Source organism: Euphorbia lathyris, chromosome 2 (genome assembly GCF_963576675.1).
Source record: "Euphorbia lathyris chromosome 2, ddEupLath1.1, whole genome shotgun sequence".
In the NCBI taxonomy this organism is placed as follows: domain Eukaryota; kingdom Viridiplantae; phylum Streptophyta; class Magnoliopsida; order Malpighiales; family Euphorbiaceae; genus Euphorbia; species Euphorbia lathyris.
Window position 1 is genome coordinate 77,122,306 of NC_088911.1, and position 11,405 is coordinate 77,133,710.

The following is an 11,405-nucleotide window of genomic DNA, read 5'->3' on the forward strand; positions in this document are numbered from 1 at the left end:
ATAACTACCCACCAGAATCTGCTTCAAATTACATTTCTTCATCCCTCATTCCGAACCTGCAGCTTGCTCCGCCATGTCCATGGGCAATCTCCAGCTACAGCAACGAGCTATAGAATTCAATCCCAAAGCTCCGATCAGAGCACACAACAAGACAGCCAATATGATAACCATGAAGAAGACATGAAGATTGTAATCGTAAACGAAGAAACAAACGGATCAGTTGTAGATGGAATCGAAGGTGATATTTGGGTGTAATTGACTCAGATTTTCTACTGGTTATAATTTCAGCAACATGTATGATTTTAGAGAGAGACAAATTAACAAAGATGAGAGAGAAGAGAGAGAAAGAAGAAGAAAAATCAGAAATTAAAAAGAGATAGGAAATATGGTTGTTATCGTCGTAATTTATAACATTTTTTCGTATTTAATTACTAATTGCTTTGAACCATTTTAATAAATTTTAATGATAGTTTCTTATATTTTCATCATTTTTTTGTATCTAAGTCATTTTCGTATGTTTTTCAGACACTTTCGCAAGGTTTTCGGCACAAATAACCAAGTCGGGACTTAAGGTGACAACTCGAAAGTAAAACGGACCCAAAAAATGAGTTTTAGTGACTTCTAGCATGCACCTCGTCGAGGTGGGTGCGTGGGTGCGGTAAGATGGAAGTCCAATTGTTCACACTAGGACAGATTTAACACATTTTCGTATTTTTATCGTATCTCCCTTATACGGACTCAGATTGAGGCGATTTAAAATGCGTTGGAAAGCTAAGAGAAAGATGTACAAATGACTAATAATAATCATCTCCAAATTCAAAGTGTAACAGGCTCAAAAAATTATCCTAACTTGATGAACATGTTGAAGCCTATGATTCCTTTCCCACCTTTAGACATTTCAACTCCTAAATTGTCAAAGTCTTCCACCACCCTCTTTAGAAATTGAATTCAGAAGATTAGGGAGTTGGAGGCCATAAGGAGATTTGGTCTTTGGAAGCATATGTGCCATTTTACTATAAAAGGAGACATTGGGAGCCATTTGAAGACACACCAAGCTTAGGCTTAATTCTTCCCTCTATAATGCTATTTTGCTGATTCTTCTCTTTAAGAACCAGTTGTTTTAGTTGTTGTAATTGTTGTTATTGTTCTCGAAGTGTTGTTTGTGCAAAAGTTCATCCAATAAAAGTAAGTTTCAAGTTACCGAAGAAACTCGTTCGGCAATCGTCATTACGGTTTCTTCTAAACTTTAATCTGTTTTATTACTATGAACTCTATTATCTATCTTTCCAAGGTGTGTTCTAATCTAATCATGGGCTAAACCCCCCTTAACTAAGGCTAAAAGTGGATCTTAACCTTAATTATAAGCTAATTACGTGTTTAACATATTTAAGCTATATTTATCCTTTTTGAGAACTAACTTATGATTCTTAATGCTTGTAGGAGATGAACCAAATTCCTACTTGAATATAATTAATCGTTTATATTGACCGTGATTAAATTGATTAATCAAAATTCATAAGTTGGACCTAATGACCATTTAGTGTGGCTTATTGGTTTTTCAAAGTTTTTCATGAATCTTATTACAAATCTTAGATTTATTACTTGAGCCGGACCAAGGGAAAGTAATAATTTGAAGGTTTGGAACTAAGAAAACTTAATGCTTCTTTGGATTAATTACTTGAGCCGGACCAAGGAAAAGTAATTAATCGAAAGTTTAGAACTAATTACTCGAGCGGTTTTTCTTGAATCTTAAGTAATCACTTTAGCCGGACCAAGGTAAAGTAGGTTAAAAAGGTTTAGATTAATAAAACTTAATGCTTCTCTAGATTAATTACTTGAGCCGGACCAAGGGAAAGTAATTAATTGAGAGTTTAGAGCCAATCTCGAAAATCTATTAGTTAATAAGAAAAATCGCCACCTTAAAAAGGATAAAACAACTTAAAAGAGGTTAAGTGTTATTACCAAGCAAAGAGGTTAAGTGAAGCTAGAAGCCTTAGTTTCTTTCAATATATGTAATCTCTCACATAATTTGTATAATTTTCATTTCTTACTTAAGTCTTAACTTGGTTGTCCAACAAACTCTACATTTCGATTGTTTAAATAATAGATAGTGAGCAAAGAGATTAGTACTTATAATCATCATCCTTGTGGGAACGGTACTCTACTTTCACGACTAAGGTACACTTGCCTTCATATGCACGTATACGTAAAATGCGCATCAATGGTGTAATTGATTTTTATTTTTTATTTTGGGGTTGGTTTGTGATAATTAGATAATAAGGGGAGTTAATTTATAAAATAAATAAATATAAGGACAAAATTAACTCTTTTCCCTTTGACTTTTGACTTTTTTTTTTAACACTACTAGTCAATTTGGCTTGTGTTTGCTAACTGAATGAACCTCAAGATACCAGTTTGTAAATTTTTAAACCATAAGGGTGCTAATCGAAAAACAGATGTAACTACAAGGTTTATTTTTGTAATTTTTCCTTTTTTTTATATTCAAAAGAACATATATGTAGTTAATTAGAACCTATAAGATTAAATTCATACAAGTGTGTATTTCACTCCAATAAAAGTAGCCAAGAGCTAATTTAGTTTTTTGGCTAGAGTTTGAAAACCAAATAACTGAACCGAACATAGTGTATGGTTCGGTTCAGTTATTAATTATTATTCGATTAGGTTTGACTTATATTTTGAGGATTATTCGGTTTTCAGTTATTTTGATTCGGCTCGGTTATCAGACCAAACTAACTGATTAACACCCCTAGAATAAAAGGGTAAATTATAAAACTGGCCCAATTCAGAAACCTATAGATACTAGTATTGTGTCATCGTGTTGCGCATGTCAATAACATTTTTATACAGAAATTTAATATTTTAATATTTTTTAATTATATATTATTTTCATATAATGATATTAATATTTTATTTTAAAACAATTTTATGTTTTAAAAATAATATAGTTTAAAAAAAGAACTTTGTGTAATTTCTCAGTCGAAAAGTACAAATGTCGTAGAATCACTTAAGTCTTGAACTACTATCTCAAGCTTATATTTGGAGCTGTGAAAGAAAGGGTAAACTACACCAATGGTACCTGAACTTTATATAGTTTACACTTTGGTACCTAGATTACATTTTGTCCCAAAAATATACCTAAAGTAACGATGATCGGACAATTTACTATATTTTTACCGGTTATGACCGGTCAACGCGAGTTTCATGAGTTAATTACATTAATTGTACCCGAACTTTACCATAATTCACACTTCGGTACCTGGATTTTATTTTATCCTAAAAACATAACACAAGTAAAGGTTACTGAAAGATTTAGTTCATTTGATCGGTTAGTGACCGGGTAACATGAACTAAACATTGGGACTCACCATACACTCAATTAACATAAAATTATAATATTGTCATTTATGAGCTAAATGACAGTATTATAATTTTATGTTAATTGAGTGTATGATTGGCCTCAATTTTTAATTTAAAATGGTCAAACTCGGGTTGATCAATCACTGATCGGTCAAATATACTAAAATATTGAGTCATCTTTACTTAAAGTGTATTTTTTGGACAAAATGAAATCTAAGTATCAAAATGTGAATTCGGGTAAAGTTCAGGTACCATCAGTGTAATTTATTCGTCAAAATCGCATTGACCGGCCATTAACCGGTAAAATATACTTATTTGTCCGGTCATCGTTACTTCGGGTATATTTTTGAGATAAAATGTAATCTAGGTACCAAAGTGTGAATTAGGGTAAAGTTCAGGTACCATTGGTGTAATTTACTCGTGAAAGAAAAATATATCCTTATAATTTTGTTTAATATTAAAAGACAAATTATTGTTATTTTATTATGAAGTCTTTTTTTTAAGAATTTATTATTAAGTTATACGATGTTTCTTCAAAAATAAAAGTTATACATTGGGAAGTACCGTCACTTCCACAAAAGTGAAGGACACGAGACAGAAGATTTCAGATAGCTCATCATAGAGCTAGAAAAGTTAGCAGAAAGTGGCAAGCTTGACCGTTTACTTAAAAAATATAGAGAGGAAAGCAAAAGAGAGAAGGGGAAAAAGCAGGAGGTCTGAGCCCATCTGGGAGTGATCGATGTGATTGTCGGAGGTTCTCAGGGTAAAAGGAAGCGGGAGGAAGCCTCCCCGATAAAGAGTGTAAAAGAGCAATGTTCAGACTTTTACTTCGGCAGCTGTAGACACCGAGTCGGAGGACCTGTGATGAAAACCTGAAACGAGACGGTCGAAGCGATTGATTTCGAAAGTTTTGAAAAATATATAAAAAATAATAAGCGGAGGAAAATTAACGGCACGGCGCGGGCGCGCAACGGCATCCCGCACGCGGACGACGATGGTCGAACGCCCGCTCGACGACTCGAGACGTGCGCGCGGCGTCCGTCGGACGCACCGCGAGTGGCACGCTCTCGACGTCCGAGCGATGCCTGGGACCGCTGGTGGTGCGCGCCCTCGTGGGCCGTTGGGCGCACGTGCCTGGCAGCGCGGGGCGCGCGTTCGGCCGCCGCGACGTGCGAGTGTCTGGCAGCGCGGAACGCGCGCTCGGCGGCCACGGAGTGCACGCGTCCGACGGCGCAGGGCACGTCCCGAGGGTCGTCGGGCGAACGCCCAACGCGTCGGGCGAACGCCCGACGAGGATTGGGCGCGGGCGCCCAACCTCGCGTTGGGCGGCCGCCCAACCACAATGGGCGACAACCAAATTTTTTTGGGCGTCGCCCATTGTTCCGGGATCCGTGGACCTATAAAAGGCACGGATCCCAAGGTGAAGGGGGGGGGGGGGGCTTTTTGGGGGAAAAACTTTCTCACTCTAAACATTTTTAGAGAGAGAGTGGATTTTTTTGAGAAAAATATTTTTTTTTCAAAAATTCCAAATTTCCTAAGTTCAATTTTTACTAAATTTTTATTAAAATCGGGAGCTCGCGGTTCGTGGAATCAATCGGCTTCGACTGTCAAATACCGAATCAAAGGTATTATCCGAGGACTAGACTCTTTATTTTATTTAATTTATTTCTCTCATTCTATTTATTTTTTATAGTTTTTATTCCTTTAGTTATTTATTTATTTTATCACGTTTTATTTAATTAGCGTATTTATTTAATTTTCGTTTCGTGTTAAATAAAATTCGGTTTTGTTTTAAAATAAAAAACCTCGTTTTGGATATCCCAATACGAACTGTGATCCGATAAAAAGGTAGTTCGGGTATCGAAAACGTTGTAATTATAAGTTTTTTAATTTAAAAGAGGTTTCCAAATAACGTTTTAAAATAAAAACATCGTTGTAGGAACTTCTTTTTTCGACTATGATCCATCTTTGGTAGTTCGGAAGTCCAAAACGATTGAATTAGATTTAATTTAAAGTTTTTGAACAAATCTGGAAAATATGGGAGTGCTGTTGTAATTTGCCAATTCTGTCACTAAAGGCTGTTTACCGACGGATTTTCCGTCGGTAAATCTGCCAAAATGTAAAAAATGCCATTTCGGTCCCCTTTTCTTAACTTTTAGACTTTTAATCCTTAGTATATATATACATAGTTATGTAATACATGTTTTTCAAATTATTTTATAACTTTAGTATATATGTTTATTTTGGAATGATTGTATATCATTTTTATTCTATTTTGTAACATAAGTATAAATATATATATATATGTATTTCCTTTTTTATTCACTCGGGTTATATTAGATCCTTTTTTTTGAAGATTATTTACTTGGGTATTTTAGGGGGAATAATTAATGTATATTAGTATATGTTATTTTTGATGTTTAAAAATTATAATGGATATGTATATATGTAGTTTTGGGTTATTTGGGTTATTTTATTAATTGAATGAAATTATTTTTGGGTAAATGTTTTCTTTCTCATTTATAAGATTTATTTACTACTTTCACATTTTTAAAGTGTACCTATACTATATCTACTATTTTCATATACGTATAGTTTCTTTTGTATTAGCTTTTATTTTCATATCCTCTTTTGGTTTAAAGGTATATATATATGTTTAAATTATTTTCTTTATTCTTTTGGTTTATTCATGGGTCCATGTTGCAAATGGGCCTTATTTGAGTGTGAATAATGGTTTAAATGGATTTATTATTGTAATTATAATAGTTAGAGAGTCCATTAAATAAGTGGGGAAAATAAAAGAGAGTTTTCACCTTAAACTAATGAATTTTTAGAGTTCCCTAATTTGGATAAATAGAGTCATTTTGTTAGCATTTCGAATCACTTCTCAAAATGTCATGTTTTAAAACCTTAGCCCGTTCCAACGATGGATTAAGCGAACATTGTAATTAAAATCGTTTTCTTTACAAATAATAAAGTTTTGAACCATTTTCTTAAAGAATTTGTACAAAGTAAAATTGACTTGTATGCTTAACCATGTTTTCTCATTAAAAGGTTTTTTATCTCAAACGTTTTCAAATACTCGAGTCGTTCCGACGGCAATTCGGGTAAACTTCATCAAACGGGGTTTTAAAACGCACCTGAATCGTTCCAACGGCGATTAAGGTGCGAACCATGTAAATAAATCCGTTTTTGGGAAATAAGTTAGCGTAGAATAAACACACGACATAATATTTAATACGGTTGTAAATAAATCACTTCTTTCTTCCCCCTCTCTGTGTATGTATAAACATAAATGGGTGATTCTTTACTGATGTGGCTTTTCAATATCATATGCTCAAAACGGTTTCTAAAAAGAGAAAGAAAAGGGTTTCAAATGAATTTTAAACTTAAAGAAGTATGCGATTAGTCCGTTATCGCCTAACACGCTGAGTAGGAGGCCGGTGGTTCATAACCGGGCGATGTCGGGGTGCCTAGTAGCCTTTCTCCGGAAAGGAGCTAGCCTTCTCGGCTCGTACCTAAGTTTCCCGAACCCACACCGGTCTCCCGCAAGGGATCGGTGTTCATTTTCCCATTCGTGGGTGGCGACTCTTCCATATCTCCGAGCTCCGGTCCTGCCGAGCAGCTTGATTCCACGATTGGTTGCTTTCGGCGCCAATCACCGCTTACGTCGCCATGAGGTTGTCCACCCTCCGGTCCGCCCGGGAGATTAGGCCGCGGCACCTCGTCTAACAAGTGGCGACTCTGCTGGGGAAGCGAGAAATTTGATTCCGGAAGGCGTGTATTAAGCCCTTAACGGGAACAGATCGTTTTACTTCTTTTCGTATACACTCATATGCATTATTGCAAACCCTTTGGGTAATTTCTGCGAAACCTCTAGCGAGAGTCCATTCATCGCTCGAAAGAGGCTAGCGTAAGTTTCCCCTTACAGTAAGGCGCCAGAGGGTCCCCATCCATTCGTTAGGGGCGAATCTGTGCGGTCCTGTGAGGTCCCGCGGTCAGCCGTGTCAGCATATAGTAGCCTTAGAAGTTTCCATAGGATTACCCGTTACTATTTTTGATGTGATAAATGAATCAGTTCGTGTTTTCAAACCGCCATGATACGTGTCTAATCCTAAATTATGTAAAGAAAATGAGACGATGCGTTAATATATACTCATGAATCGACATACTAATTACCCTAAAACATCGAAACGATTTGAACTAAAGACGACTTAGTCATCTCATATGAATGAACATGTGCGACCCGCCTTGTCCCTTTCGGTGTCCCGACGAAGGCACGTGTTCAGGAAATACGTTATGACGTAAGCACGTATTAGTATGAATCGGTTCGGTGTTAAGGATAATTACATTTCGATACAAAAGACTATATTAACAATAGCCGTTATTCACATTCTTTAAATAAATTGGGATAAAACGAGATCAAGACGAAATGAAAACGAAGAACATTTCTGTCCTGAACGACCCTGTCATAACGCGAAAAGTTTCGCACAAGTAGCCCGTCCCTTTCGAATGAAAGACGAGCTTTTACGTTATGCCTCGTGTCGTTCTTAAGAGAAATGGATGTGTCCGTACAGATGACTAAGAAAATAAAGAAGAGAAAAATGAACTAAACGACCAAAATCATTCCGAATCTACGATATATATCAATACCGAGAGTAGTTAAAGAAAATAAACCCATGTCGTTGAATACGTGCCTCGGACGAGTGTATACCCCGTTTAAAATCTCGAAGCCGAATTAAGCCAAACCATATAATTGCGCCATATGGACGAGACTGCGGGTTTTGACTAACGACTCGATCATTTCGACCGTTACCAAAACTGCAAGAAATATGGCCCGATGTACGTGTTTGCTTAAATCGTGCCTAAAGGAAAGAGAACGGTGATGTCCTCGCTTTGAATGAGCATGCGATTCAACGAAACGTTGATTTTCTATAACCACACTAAGATGATATATCCCGTGGATTGGGAAGAACAACGAACTGTTGCTAGCCGAAAGGTTACCGTGCGCTCAAAATAAGACTCGTCGTCTTTTTCACGTAGCTAAAATGAGCAAACGGATCCTCGACGCTAAGAACAAACGCGTTACGCGATGAGTCCGTTCCCTAAAATAAAATCCAAAAGTGATCCATCACTAAATAAACATGTGGCTACATCTCTCGATAGATTCAAAAGATCCCGTTGTAATCCAAAATCGAGACATGAACCCACACGAACAAAAGGGAACGAGTCATCGACAATAACGAACGATTGAACTAGAAGAATAACTCGAACCACGTCTAAAAACTGAGATGCGCTCAAAGGGAGTCAAAACCCGAATTAATGCGCCTCATGAAAGGACGAAAGACGAGTTATTCCGAAAGGACAATCCAACTTGGTCGATTTCTTAGTCACTGAACGTTGATACGTCAAAACGAATTGTATTGTCTGATGGATGATTTACTTTCCCGCAATAATCGACAGCATCACGCGTCCCCTGGACCGCAATGTGAGCCCCAAACCAAAATCCTAGGAAAGAGACCTGGACCAACGAGTGTGTGGAGGAATAAGGGTGGAAGAGAGATGTTGTGATACGTGTAATTAGAACTAACGTTTGTTCTTCTTATCTTATAATCGTAAATAAATAAACGCACACACCACGAATCATGCATATAAAACCATGCATACATACTAATGGATACCGTTCGCGCAGACCTCATCATTAAGCGGTTGTGGTTTCGCGAGAGTGATCGGCTTGTCAGACAGTTTGATCAGCTACGAGTAGACAGTTCAGAATCAGTAGTTGTGGCTTCTGAATCATCTTCATCTGGGTATACTCAGTCTTCCGTCAGTATGTCTGCGACCGACGAGAAAGTGGCTGAATTGAAAAACTATGTGAACAATATCAATGATCAGCTGGCCGCAATCTTGGCCCAGCTAGCTGAGTTAGCACTGAAGGACAACAAGAGTGGTAGTAAGCGTGCTGAGAATGAGGTGAATGATGGCCCTCGCTTTGGGAATGAGGAGGATTATCAGGATTATATCCGAAAACAGCTGGAAAAGGAGAAAGCTAAGGAAGAGGAATGGAAGCAACACATCACACAGGAAGTGCAGGACTTGCGTGGGGGAAGTTCCGGAAATCAGGACTTCTATAACTTGAAGAATTGTTTGTCGGCAACAGCTCTGCCTCTGAAATTTCATCTCCCCGACATGAAAAAGTTCGATGGAACTGGAGATCCCACCGCTCATATGAATCAGTATGTTGCTGTGATGAAGCACACGATCCTGACTGAGGATCAAGTCCTGGGGCTGTTTAACACCTACCTAGAGGGGGCTGCCCTCACATGGTTTCATGCATTGCCGATGGTAACAAAGAGGGATTGGAAGGAATTAGCAAAGTCGTTCATCGCTCAGTATAGCTTTAACACCATGCTGGAGGTCACTTTGAAAGAATTAGAGAGCACTAAGCAGCAGGCTGGGGAATCATTTTCCGATTTTGTGAAAAGATGGAGGGCTAAGGCCGCAGTGATGAAACAAAAGCCGCTCGAGCAGGATCAGATCCGAATGGTGGTTGGCAACACGTTGCCGTATATCAAGAATGAGTTGCGGTATATGCCGTTCACGGATTTCAATCAGATGTATAGTTGTGCCTTGACTGTCGAAGGTGATGGGGAGCCGAAGAAAGCTTATACCAAGTGGAAGAAGTCTGGATATAGTGCCGGAGGGCCTAGCGCGAGTACGAAATCCGCAGCAGTGAAAGTGGTTGATCTTAATGCTATTGAAAAGAGGCGGTTCGCCAAGTTCGATCAGACCTATGCTAAAGTTTTCGAGCGTCTGCAGAAAAAAGGATTGTTGAAAGCCCTTACCCCATATAACAAAGCTCAACCTACTCCGCAGATTCAGGCTAGAGGGTACTGTGAGTTCCACAACAGTTATGGACATACAATTGAGAATTGTGAGAGGCTGAAGCACGAAATCCAAGATTTAATTGAGGAGAAAAAGATAGCTGATCCTTCGTCAGCGAACCCTTCCACTAGGCGTAATCCATTGCCTAATCATAGGGTAAGCATGATCGGAATTGGTCTGACAGAAACTGTAGTGATGGAATCCTTCGAGGAAAATGCAGAGGAGTTGTTGGACTCCGATGAAAAGAGCAATGTAGGAAATGGTCTGTATGTGTCCTTCCTTGGCGAGGAACAGGAGAATGAACTAATGGATGAAGGGTTGGATGGTGGAGCACCATATGATGAAGATAGTGCCGAAGAGACCGGGGAGGGGTCGTCTCGAACTATTATGCCAGAATTGGGTCTGTTTAGTGGTGGAGGAGATCCCGAGGTGCACTTGCGTGAATATATACGCGATATGTTTGTTGAATCCTTCAGAGTGGATGAGATTGCTCAGTGGTTCCACCATTCTCTGATAGGCGAGCCTTTGGGGTGGTTTCACTCATTACCCGACTCTTGCAAGTATGATTGGGATCAATTGTCGGATCTATTTCTAGAAAAGTACAAAAGAGCCGAGGACAGGGCCGCAGAGCGCTTCGCAATGCAGATTGGACCTATCAAGCGTCCGCTACCGAGGGTTAGCAAGTATAATGGCAATAAGGATCCTATGGAACACCTTCATTTTTACTTGTCGGCCATGGCACCCTTGGGTTTTAAAGAAGAAGAGATCACTAGCTTGTTTTGTAATTCGTTGATGGGTGAACCGTTAATGTGGTACATGTCGCTGCCGATGTATGTTAAGATCGATTGGGCAGCAATGACGAAAAGATTTATCAAGGAGTATACAGTATGGATGCTGGCAGAGCAAACCCCTGACTCCCCGTCTTACCAAACACCTGATGCGGTGTTAGCAATGCCTAGGTATGGTGGATACCAGGATCCTGTGGAGCATACGAGGATATTTCGCAATCATATGTATGACGCCGGATTTCCGCAGTGTGAGTTGCATGAACATTTTCCGAAAACCTTGATGGGTGAAGCCTTATTGTGGCATCAGGGGCTATCAGAGGAGGAGATGGGTCATTGGATACCGCTCCGAAATGC